Raw genomic sequence first — 13,491 nt, 5'->3', positions numbered from 1 at the left:
CTGCGAATTCATGGTATACACAGGCAGTTTACATGCAGATATACTCCACAGCAGAATGGGGTCGCAGAAAGGAAAAACAGGCACATTGCAGAGGTTGCACGTGCATTGATGAATGAGAAGAACATGCCTCATCATTTCTGGGCTGAAGCTGTAAATACAGCTGTGTACATTATGAACAGGACACCTACAGCTGCGGTGCATGATGTAACACCTGAGGAAAAGTTTACAGGTACAAAGCCTGATTTGGCACACTTGAAAGTGTTTGGCTGCATAGCTTACGTGCATGTACCAGATGAGTTGCGTAGGAAATTGGATCCTAAAGCAGAGAAATGTATTCTTGTGGGATATTCCCTTGAACAAAAGGGGTACAGGTGCTACAATCCTACTACACGAGAATTACGAGTGAGCAGAGATGTAGTCTTTGATGAGATGAGCAGCTGGTACAGCAATGCACATGGCACTATTGGGGCTGATGTAAAAGATGATGTGGTTGTACAAAATGTGAGGCCACAATCACAGGTTTTGAGTGGACCACAAGAGTCCTCTTCTCGTGGCTCTGTTGAGAAACCATGGAATGGTAGACTACGTACGCAGGTTACTCCACCAACAGGTACAGGGAATGTATCACGAAAAGGAAAGGAAAAGGTTGATGAACCTCCCTTTATGGTTGATGCATCATCAGGTTTTTCACATGTAGACATGGATTCAGATGGTTCTGAACAAAGTCTTGATGAGGAATTTGGAATTCCAGCTGTCAGGACACCTGGTGTAAGGAAAGTACAAGAAGATGCTAGAGGGCAAAGGAGTGACCCAGAACCGCGCAGATCTAATAGAGTCAGAAATCCAGTTCAGAAATTGACTTATGATGGGTATCTAGCGCATCACCAAGCCTACATGGCTAAGGTGATACAGGATGTGGAGCCCACATGTTTTGAGGATGCAGTTGGAAATGTGCATTGGGATGATGCAATGAATGAAGAGATGGCTACATTGGAAGCAAATGACACATGGGAGTTGGTGCCATTGCCAAGTGGCAAGAAAGCTATTGGCTGCAAATGGGTGTATAAAACCAAGCATAAGGCTGATGGTAACATTGAGCGTCACAAGGCAAGGCTGGTTGCAAAGGGTTATGCACAGACATATGGCATAGACTATGAGGAGACCTTTGCTCCAGTGGCAAAGATGACGACAGTGAGAGCTGTCATAGCAGTGGCTGCATCTAGAGGATGGATTATGTATCAAATGGATGTAAAGAATGCCTTCTTGAATGGTGAGTTGCAAGAGGAAGTGTATATGGATCCGCCACCTGGTTATGTCGATCCAGGTTACCCAGATTATGTATGCAGACTTCTCAAAGCTTTGTATGGTTTGAAGCAGGGCTCTAGATCATGGTATGACAGGATTGCCAAGTATCTTGTCAGTATTGGTTTTAGGAGATCTCATGCTGATCATTCACTCTATGTACGTGAGAGTGATGTGGGGATTGCGGTCATTACCATATATGTAGATGACCTTATTATTGTTGGTGACAATGCTATGGAGATTGACCATGTGAAGGGTCTTCTCAAACAGGAGTTTGAAATGAAAGATTTAGGCGAGTTGCGCTACTTTCTTGGCATTGAAGTGATCAGGACTCCAGAGGGTGTATGGCTATCACAGAGACAGTATGCTTTGGACATGTTGTCAAAGTATGGTATGGCTGATTGTAAGCCAATTTCTATTCCCTTGGATGTGAATGCAAAGCTGAGTGCAGAGAAGGGTGATGTTGTTGAGGATGTCAACATGTACAGGAAGATTGTGGGTAGTCTAATCTACTTGACTATCATGAGGCCAGACTTGAGCTACACAGTAGGCTTGGAGAGTCAGTTCATGCAACTTCCGAGGAAGCAACATTCGGATGGAGTACGACGCACACTTAGGTATGTGCAAGGTACTCTTGACTACGCATTGTTCTATGCAGCAGATGCACCATTAGCATTGTATGGGTATACAGATGCAGATTGGGCAGGTAGCATTGTTGATAGGAGATCTACGAGTGGCTTCATGTTCTCTTTTGGGAGTGCTGCTGTTACTTGGAGCAGCAAAAAGTAGCCTACAGTTGCTTTATCGAGCACAGAGGCCGAGTACAGAGGTGCAGCAGTTGCGGCGTGCGAGGTAGCTTGGCTATGCACATTACTTGAGGACTTGGGAGTGCAGGTGGACCAGCAGATTTTCATCCATTGTGACAACCTCAGCAGCATGCAGTTGGCTAGGAACCCAGTGTTCCATGCCAGGACCAAACACATAGAGGTCCATTACCACTACGTTCGAGAGCGAGTGTTGGCGGGCGACATCGACTTGGTCTACGTCAGCACAGAGGAGCAGATAGCGGATATCTTTACCAAGGCCCTCGGAGCTGAGAAGCTTCGACGTTTCCGGACTATGCTTGGACTCTGCGACATGCAGAGCTCGAGGGGGAGTGTTGAGATGTCGAGCTCTACACCTTGAGCTGGCATCCACTACGGGTCTTGGCCGCTTACAGCATTTACTCACTGGCACGTTAGGTGACCGACACGGAGGATCTCTGCCAATGATTCTACAGCTGGACTACACTTATAGTGCCAGCCTAGTACGCTTCTAGCGAGTTCACACTTAGTGACCGCATGTACATATGTGCTACTTTTCAGCTTTAGCACTTAGTCATTTTGTACTCTCTTTTCTGTGAAGAAGAAGAAGAAGCTTTCCATCTCTGTGTGCTTTGTGCTTTGTGCTTGTCTTGTGTAGCTCTCTTGCATCCTCATTCTTTACAAAAACCTCATGATGTAGAAAATTCGTCCATTGATCTTCTGTCGGGTTTTCTAGAGAAGGCAAGATAACATAGGAGTCTTTTCATTGAAGAAGAACCTGTAATATTTTTCATCTAGCAGGAGGGTACTACCCTTATTGAATTGTGGAAACTCTTTCCAAAAAGTGGTCAAGTTTAAAAAGATCATCACTGTTGATGCCCAACATTACCAATAACTTGTACTTTTACTACAACGCACAAAAGCCCACCCATTAAATTGAAGTGGAGATTAACACATGACACAAACATTATATCCTATATTTGAAAAAATTAAATAGCATAGGAAACTTAAAGTTTTTTATGTGCACGGGTTTTGGTGGATCGTGGTTAGTACTTTTCTTTAGATCTGGAGGGTGAACTCCTTCCTCCAATTGTTGCTTACGCTTCTTCTTAAGAGTTTGTACAATTGCTCGTAATGTCTCCACATCCTCGAGGCACTCCAATTTATTCATTGTTTCTGATTTTGGGATCATAGCAAGGCTTAGGGTAAAACAATAGAAAGCTTGTCCAACAAGTAGGGACGCTACATCAATGTTCATTTTTACCTTTCTAGTTGTGGATTGAGAGCTTGCTGGAGTCATCCACTATGGTAGCCTTGCCATGGTTCTCCTAAACCACTATTAGTTCAACCTTAGGGTCCTTCAACCTATCCGCAGTATTTGATTTTGAGATCACAACAAGATTTAGGATAAAACAATTTTCTTTTTCACCTTCCGAATTGTGGGTTGAGAGCTTGCTAGAGTCATCCACAATAGCACCCTTTCCATGGTTCTCCTCAACCACATTGCTGCAGTATCCATTTTGTAAGGAGGGTTGTCATCGATGGCTATGTCCTTGAATGATTGAAAACCATCAGATAGTTTTGTGTTGTTTTCAGCAAATGCAAGAAGAGAAGAACTTTTATCAACATTGGTTTCTATGAAGGAATGATCATGTTAGACTCTTGAAGGGCTAATCTCAAGGCAAGTGGTATTAAGCTAAATATAGTGAACTCGCCTCTGTGCTCTTCATATGCAGTTACGAGCGCCCTGCACTTGGCAATCTTTGGAATCTTTACCGTGCACATTAGGTAGGCACATTATGACCTGGTGCTGCATAATACTGCAAAGCAAAATGGGTGATACTTATATTGACATTGTAGAATAAGAAAACTCCTGCCATGTGGTTAGCTGAGAGGGGTTTTCTACATACAACACATTTGCCACCAATATGTGCAACCCGTTTAAAAAAGAGGCCCTTGTAGGTGGAGAAGGCACCGTGAAGGCTCTACTCGCCTGCTGCATATATTGAATTTTTGTATCCATGAACGCTTTTTGAGACATGAAGAATCATGATTCACATTCCAAAGCATTCGTGCTCTCCTACCAACCACACCATAGAATAAGATCATTTGATGCTTGGTTTCACTTACAATGCGTTTTAATGCTGCTACCCAGCTTATGCTTAACAATTTAAAGCAGATTGTAGAATTCTTGGAAAACACTTTTGAAACACCTACAACACACTTTTCGTTGTCCTATAGCTCCGCTTCCATGATGGAAAAAATATCTGAAGGATGCACATTGTGCTTGATTGAAGTCTACTTGATCAATGATCATGGCTTGATAACAAGCTAGTTTTAAGCTTTATGTAAGCCAAACATGCCCTCCTGATAAATTCTTGCTTCTGTTGCAAAGTCGTTTGAGGAGTGTGGTGCCCACTGTAAGCACAAACGTCAATGCCATCTCCCTTACTCGTTGCCGTCACGCTACTACCCTCTTTTTCCACTCCATTCACACCCATTAACCCTTAAGTGGGCAGCCTATGAAGGGCGGACAAAATTGCTTAAGCCCTTATCCTTATAGGCACACCATTTTGGCATATATGTCCACCATCAAGGCATTTCCTACTACAAATGCAAATCAAAGCATTGCCAAGCATGACATCTTCCTCCAATAGTCCTTGACTAAAAATATCACCATGAATTTTGTTGCCATTTCAGTGTCATGGATATTGCTAGAGACCATCAAGATGCAAGCATGGGTGATTACTTTTGATGAAAGGCCTTCCCCTCATATGCTATAAAAGCATCTCAAGGCTTCCATGTCGTAGCTATGATGAATGCACCGCAAGAGATGACATTACTTGTGCTTTTTGAAGTGCATCACATTCGGCATACATATCAATTAAGACATTGCTAGGAATATCCCACTATCAGCATCTCCAATAACCAATATTCTTGCCAGGCACAACATACCAACCAAAGCATTGCCTGTCACAACACATTTGGCATTCACATCGGCTAAGACACTGCCAAGCACAACATTCCCCTTTTCGCTAAAATCTCATCAAGAACTTACTAACTGCATGATATTCCAAAATGTGGTTAAAGCCCAGAACTCCCAGTTGGCACACTCACTCAAATGACCAAACTACTACAAAACCGACCCTGGTGAAACTTAAACTACTAATATCTCGACAACCAAAGCTTCGATTGACGATTTGAAAAGATCAACGCGCTCCACAAAGTGAGCACTTCAGGCATATGCATTCACTTCTTCTCTGATCCCACATTTGCAGCTGCCCAATCCGGTACATATCTGCAATCAATCCCAACTTCAAACTGGCATAACTTATTCATCGTAGCTCCAATTGACGTGTCGTAAAGACAAGCCGATAGAGCACCTTGAGCACTCCAATTGTAATCCATAAAATCCCATTGTTTGTCAATCTAGATATATGCACGGTTAGCATCAAAACATAGGAAAGTGGAATACGATGAAGCACTCTCTCTCACCGTTGTTGATTTTCTTCTTCTTGATAATCGTACAAATATTGACATTCATCAACTCCGACCATCAACGGATACTCAAAATCAATATAGGCTAAATTAATTTGCCCCGAGATTTTGTAAAAGGAGCTTAAACTCCTTAATTTTCAATTAATTAAGTAACGGTGATGTTAACGGCACTGCCTGGGCAATTGTGTATTGGATTTTGTCAGCATTATAAAATTCAATTGTTTTGGCACTTTGTTCCTGTTTTGAAGAGGTTACTAGACAATTGTGCGGTGTGGTGCATCTTTTCTTTCTCTCTTCTCCCATAGCTAGCAGCCCAGTGCTGACCTAGCTCGCTTTCGGAACCCCTTAATCCCCGACAACCTGGTGAACACGATGCAAAATTGATCTGGGGAGGGAATTTTTTGTTGAGGAAGATGTCTACACCGTAAGAGGCAGCCATGCAATAGATGATGCAGAAATTTGCGGCTTATATGCAGCAATAACAGAGTGCCCAACAACAACATAATCTACAGGAGCAGATTTGCAGATCTCAACAGACATTCACAGATAAACTACAGCGGTTTGAAGGCCGAGATATTAGCAAATTTTGCAATATGTACGAGCAAGCAATGGAAGATGATGGGATTGATTATCAAAATGCAATTGAAGGGTTTCACATAATTGTAGTGCCTGAACATAGGGATCGGATTAAAGACATCAAGCGGCTCATGTACCGGATTGGCAAGAGTTCAAGACGGCACTGCAAGAGGAATATTTTATCGAAGATTCTCAAAGGGTAACCACGCAAAGCTTCATGAAGTGGGTGCAGAAGAAGAAGAAAAACTTGTCTACATAAGAGCTCTTACAAGAATTTCAGAAGAAATTTGACCAATTATCCTCGACAGAGCAGCGTTTGATAAAGAATCAAAAGGTTGAATTGTTTATTCAGGTTGCTGATATGCGGATTCAAAAGAGTTTGGTTGGAAGATTCAACATGTGAATTGGGCTAAATGTTTGATTGGAAGATAGTCATTGAACCACGCAAAGCTTCATGAAGTGGGTGCAGAAGAACAAAAACTTGTCTGCACAAGAGCTGTTACAAGAATTTCAGAAGAAATTTGACCAATTATCCTCGGCAGAGCAGTGTTTGATAAAGGATCAAAAGGTTGAATTGTTTATTCAGGTTGTTGATATGCGGATTCAAAAGAGTTTGGTTGGAAGATTCAACATGTGAATTGGGCTAATGTTTGATTGGAAGATAGTCATTGAAGCGGTGAATATGATCATGAAATGGTAGATGAGGGTTCACAAGCTGATTGTGGCCAATGTCATGGATGTTGTGGAAGAGGAAGCTAAGGAGAAATAATCCTCAACAATACGCAAAGTGGAGGAGCTGGTTCTTGATAAACTAGTGAAAGGTGTTCAAGAGTTAAATTTGAATTTCAACACTATAAAATTTGAAGGATTAGCTGCAAAGGGGTCTACTTTTGAGCCTAAGCAGCAACCACCATTCAAAGGTTGGGATAATTGATGCATGTGGTGCGATAGTGAAGACCATAGGTATGCTAAGGAGTGTGATGAATTTGATGAAGCATACAAGAGAAATCTGACTTTCTAGAACGACAGGAAGATTCATATCAAGGCAACAGGTGAGATGCTCCGCTTGAACTTTGGCAAGGGCGGAATGAAAAAGCTAGTGGAAGAGATGCAGCATAATGTTGCTCTTGTGGAAGCCACCATGTATGGACTGTAGGTCTACAAGAAGGGAGATGATGAAGGTGCACGTGCAAAGGGTCAATTATGGCCTTATGCCTTGAAGAAAATAGAAGCAGGTAAGGTAACTTATGGGAAACTACAAGAAGTAGGAAATTCTATTGAAGAAACCACAAGGTGGATAGATCTAGTGGATTCTTTCTCATTATATGCATTTATTGCTAAGTCCCAAGCGAACAAGACTGTGGTGGAAGAGAAGCAGAAAAGGGATGAAGATGTTGCGGGGACATCAAAAAGGGCAACAAGATCCAGCAGCAAGAAAGAAGAAGGGTTGCTCTTAAGCCCGCTCCCGAAGTGGTTATGGAGGAGGCACCAAAGGACAAAAAGCAAGGTAAGTCCAGGGGACCCTCGTATAAGCTTAAATTTGATATTGAATTGGCTACAGATCTAAAGAAGGTTTTAAAAGAGCGTATCCTGAATAGTAAAGTGGAGCTCACATTGGGTGATATTCTGGGAATTTCCAAGCGCAAGTTCCATGAATAGATCATCATTATTGTCAAAAGGAAGTGGTAGATACCGAGTGAGCAAGAGTCAGAATCAGTTAAGAGCCAAATAATTTGACATATTGAAGAAATTATGGATGATTGTGGAGAATAATTTGAAGAGCTTGAAGATCTATAATCAAGGCTTGTGGTGGTTTCAAATTTGATTGTACCCAAAATAAGAAACATGCATTTTAATGATAGGGAAGACAGTGAAACTTTACCTAGGAGTCATTTTTCAAGGACTCATTGGGCAAGAGAAATGACTATAGTAAATCTTGAAAACATTGAGGATTCTGTCTTAGCACTTATAGAACTTGGTTCAAAAATCAATCTTATGGCAAAGAGCTTGCACCAAAAGGGGAAGTGGCCTATTGACGTGGACCACGATTGGTGGATACAAGCTGCCAACATGCTTCCAGGCGATCTTTATGGTGCATGTGCAAACATCAAGGTAACTATTGAGTATGTCTTCATACAAGAGCATTCCTCCTACCCTTTGATTTTGGGACAGCCATACATTACGGCTGTGTGAATGGAAACCAAGGTGCTAGATGATGGCTTAGTCTATGCCAAGGTTCAGAGTCGAGATGGTAAGAAAGCGTCATCATGTAGCTTCGCTCCCTTGCCAAGAAAGATACCAGAAAAATGCATGTCAAGCTTATTTGAAGCTTACTTGATTAATGAAGTGTTCATGGCTTGGTAGCATGCCAAGTTTAATGCTGAATGTATGCCAAATATGGCTTTAAAAGGCCAACTAATGTCTTGATGATGCTATAAAAAGAGTATGCTTAAAGTGAGCACAGATAGGAGTTTATGATCTAGAACTCCAGTTTTGAAGTGCTCTACCAGCTTGTGTTTACGGCTCGTCGATTGGAGATACGATGAGGAAGCTATGGTAGCTTGAAGTTTAAGTGATGCAGATCTGTACCGGATTGGGAAACTTCAACTGACGGGACAACAGAGATAAAATAAATGCATGGTCTTGGAGTGCTCACTTTGTGGAGCACATTGGTCTTTTCAGATCAGTGATCAAAGTTATGGTTGCCAAGATATTGGCCGTTAAAAATTCACCGAGGGTCGGTTTTGTACCAGTCTGGTCCGCTCGGTCATTGTTCCATTTGGGAGTTTTGAGCTGCAACCTGGGTTTTGAATGCAGTAGAATAAGTGCTTGAGGAGTATCATGTTCAGTATGCCATCTCTTGTAGTACATTGATGATGGGAAATATCAAATAGGGAAATGACGAGAAAGCTATGGATGGCTTGGCACTGGATCCGGGCTAAATGTGGTACTTGGATGATGATTTGGCCAAAAAGTATGCCTAATATGATGCTTTAGTAGTGCTTTGGTTGAGATGTATGCCGAATGTGATGCACTTCAGAGAGCACAATAAGTGCTTGGAGTGGGTCTTTTTAAAGGCCGTCTCTTGTTGTTCAAGATCTTGATACGGGCAACAAGACTCATGCTGAGATTGCTTGATAGGGGCTACTGGAGAAATTTTTTGTGCATTGCAATATGTTGGCCGGCATGTGTACAAAATGTGCTGCCCTTACAAAGTGGCTAGGTCAACCAATTAAGCCAACTGATTTTGGCCGCCCAATATAATCGATATGTATGCCAAATGAGGTGTCCTTGAGGGAATCGGCCGCCCACTAATGCCCGCCCAAATTACTTGGTTGTGCTTGGCATTGCTTTACTCGGTATGTATGCCAAATGTGGTGCCCTTACAAAGCTTAGGCGGTCACTATGAAGCCATGGCTGCCCAAATGAAGTTTGGCCGCCCAAAGGCAACCCAAAGAGGGTTTTTTTTAAAGTGTGAATGAAGAAAGGAAAAAATAGGGAGGAGATGGCGTGAAGGCTGCGAGGGGCAGCGCATAGGAAACAGAAGTTCTCGCAGTGAGTGTGGCGATTCTCGAATCGCGACATGCACGAAGCAAAAATTGATGAACAGCTCATGGCGACCAAATCAAAGCAACTCTTGCCACGTTTGTTACTATCCCAAAATTGCCTTGCCAATTCATAGGACCCATTCCCATGCCACATCAGTCACGGCGCCATGATTGCATGGGGGAGGGGCAAATTTAAAGGGAATTGGAGGGATTTTTTTGGGGTAAGCAAGGCAAAGTGATAACGGGAGGAGAGTGGAGAACATAAGGGTTTTTCAGGGACATCGGACGGGGAAGGAAGCAAAGGGTGGCTCCCTCTCTCGTCCTCAGCAAGCAAAGCGAGGGATCTCTCTCTCTCTCTCTCTCTCTCTCTCTCTCTCTCTCTCTCTCTCTCTCTCTCTCTCTCTCTCTCTCTCTCTCTCTCTCTCTCTCTCTCTCTCTCTCTCTCGTCCTTGGCTAGTAAAGCAAGAAAAGGGAGGATATCTTCCTCTCGTCCTCAGCAAGGCAAAGAGGGAAAGCAAAAGGCAAACCAAAGCAGGTCTCCCTCTCTTGAGAAGGAGAGGCAAAGCAAAGGGTTCTCTCTCTTGCTCTATCTCTCTCGTCCTTCAAGTAACTTGAAGGAGACTTGCTCTCAAGTAAGCAAGGAGGAAGTTGCATAGAAGATTCAAGGTAGCTCGCAGGCAAGAAGGGAGTCAAGCTCAGCAAGTAACAAAAGAAAGGAGCTGACGACATAACTAAAGACTTAAAGCGGAAGACAATCGATTCTGGAAAACCAACACATAAGGATTTTGTTCATCGGCGACAAATTAGGTTTAATTAATCTTCTTGATGAATCACGGAGCCGTTAACGGCTTGAGAAAACCTGTAGAGGGAGCTTAAACTTCTAGATCACCGCTTGAATTAATTAACGGTGTCGGCAACAGCGTCGCTTCATAATTGTGCATTAATTTCATCGATGTTTCCAGTTTCCAAGCAAATTTTGTGCATCAGTAGCATTTTCAATTAACTAATAACTATTGTTTCGTGCGGTGCGGCAACTCTTGGTTTTCCCTCTTCTCCCATAGCTAGCAACCCGCGGCTCACGTTTCAAGCACATATCCCATGACACCTGGTGAACCCCACATGAACCCAAGCCGGGGTGGAAAAATAGTTGAATCCTATGTCTGCACTGCAAGAGGCATCCATGCATCGGATGATGTAGCAATTTGCAGCATACATGCAGAATCCAACAGGCTGCCCAACAGCAACATAATCTACAAGAGTGGATTCGTAAATCTTGACAAAGTGTTACAGACCTATTGAAGAGGGTGATTGGGTCCTAATGTATGAAATTAGCCTTGACAACCACACCACAAAAAGAAAATTTGCAAAAAGGTGGTTTGGTCCCTATGTTGTCAAACATGTGCATGGAAATGCTACATATACTTTGAGGGAGCTCGATGGAACAGAGCTTAAAATTCCCATAGCAGGCAAAAGAATCAAGATGTTCAAGAGGAGACATGATAATGATCCTTTTGATTCACAACAAGATGATGATGAAGAACCTAATGACATTGATACATATGAGGATGAAGAAGCCAAACTTTGTAGAAGATGAAAATGACATCCAAATATTTGTGGATCTTAATGAAGATTAAACCTACATAAGGAAAATGTTGGCGCATGCCGGAGGATGTGCAGGTTCAGAGGGGGTGGATGTTGTGCCGTGGCATGTACATAGTGTGAAATAAAAACGTTCACCTCACTTTTGACACTTCTCAATGCATGGAAAGAAAAGCAATAATGTACATATTGTGATAAATGCTAAAGTGGCTACTACAGTGGCTATCCTTTGCATACCTATCCAGGGAATCGTGGCCCTGGATGTGGCAACTTTGCGTGCTTTATTACTTGATAAGATTGATAATTTGGTTTGACAATGTACACATTTCAATTGTTTCATGGTGGCACACTCATCTCGCCTATAAAGACTGATGAGGGTAAAAACTGTCAAAAATAGCAGTTAACAGGCACCATTGCAGAATTGCATGGAAAGTGACCCAAACTGTTATATTGATGAAAAATGATTCTTATCTATGATTTTACAAGTGATCCCACAAATTTAGGGATTTTTCTTACTCCGTTTGGGATTTTTCGCATCAAAAATGGGATTTTTTGGGTTAAAAATGAGCTGAAAATGACATAATTTTTGGGCCAAAGTGGCAAAATGGCCCAAAAATTGACACATCATCTCATATTGACGTGGGTAAGAGAGAGAGGGCTGATTTTTATAGAAAAGATCTGCAATTTTTGTCTACTGTGCATTTGCTTCCATGGTTGCCCAATCTATCTGTAGGGCAGTCCTGCCTCTTCGTAATTGAGCTTTTGAGGGAGTGAAGAAGGGTTTCCTCTTATCAAAATGGTGTGTGGGATTCACTTTAGAAGCTCTTAAATCTCTACAAATTCAGAAAATGGTCACCATGAAGGTGGAAGATCGATTATTCCTTTCAACCGTTTGATGTTACGACTATGTAATTGGGGGCGAGGCTACATGATACCATGAAAGAGGTTTGGGTTTTGATTGAGATTGTTCTTGTATGAGCGTTGAGGTCTCATGGCTGAAACTTTAGTGTTTTTAAGTTGTCTTTTAAAGTGAAATCGAATGTGATTTGATGATCCTCTCATCATAATCTCGACTATCTACGAAAACAAGCAGACTCCAAGCACGATAGGGAAGAGGGTTTGTAACCTTTATGTCATGAACGCTCTTAGATTTCTAGTCACCCTTAGAAAGAGGGTTGGTGATTCTCCACAAATGCTTTTTCTTAAAGTGTTTGTGACTCATCACGAACTCTCACAGCCAGAGGTTTTGCACCTTCCCAGCTAGACCGCACACATTCCGACATTTCTGGTGAACCCGACGTGAAGTTGCTGGGGTGGGAGTTTTTGAATTGATCTACACACTTTGTTATAGACAGGGATGAAAATCTAGAGACACATGGGATGCACTTTGATCCTGCAGTCATGCAGATGTTTCAAGCATTTTCCATGTATATGCAGCAATAACAAGCAGTGGAAACAAGCCAAATTTCAACCACAAAAGCACTGCAGTCCATTGTGAAGAGAAGACCATTTTGATGGCAAAGACATCACAAAGTATCTACAAGATTATATGAAGAAAATGGAGTTGAACCGAGTGTGTGAGAAAGACATGTTCCAAAGTTTGAGCTAGTTTGTGTCCCAGAGATCAGAGACCGTCTTAGGGCAATTCAAAATGCTCATGGAAGAAATTGAGAGGAATTCAAGTTGGGTGTAAAAGAAGACTACTTTATGGAGGACTCCGAGAGGGTGACCAAAAGAACTTTCTTATTTTGGGCTACAAAGCCTAAAGAAGGGATTTTTGCTACAAAGCTTCTCAGAGAGTTTGAGCGACACTATGCTCAACTATCACAAACTAAAAAATCTTCCTCGGATAGGGAGAAGGTAGAACTTTTCCTACAAGCAGCGGGCAAAGAAATCAAAGAAAAGTTAGGGCTTCTCTTGGAAGACAAAGATACAAAGCAAGGTTTGAAGACAAGGTGGAATGATGTACAAGATGCAGGCTCCCTGTTGGCAAAAAGACAACGCAAAAGAGACAAGATGGTGGTGAACAATGGTGCTCCAGTTTCTGCTATTACTGAGAAGTAGCCAAAACCTATTGTTGTAGCTTCTAAGGATGATGGATCTATGCTTGAAGAACTTGTGAAGGGCATACGGGAGCTGAAATTAAAGCTAGCAAGGCTTGAAGA

Source organism: Adiantum capillus-veneris, chromosome 20 (genome assembly GCF_014529385.1).
Source record: "Adiantum capillus-veneris isolate H3 chromosome 20, ASM1452938v2, whole genome shotgun sequence".
NCBI classification, from domain to species: domain Eukaryota; kingdom Viridiplantae; phylum Streptophyta; class Polypodiopsida; order Polypodiales; family Pteridaceae; genus Adiantum; species Adiantum capillus-veneris.
The sequence above is the reverse complement of the archived record's forward strand: the minus strand, read 5'-3'. Positions refer to the sequence as shown.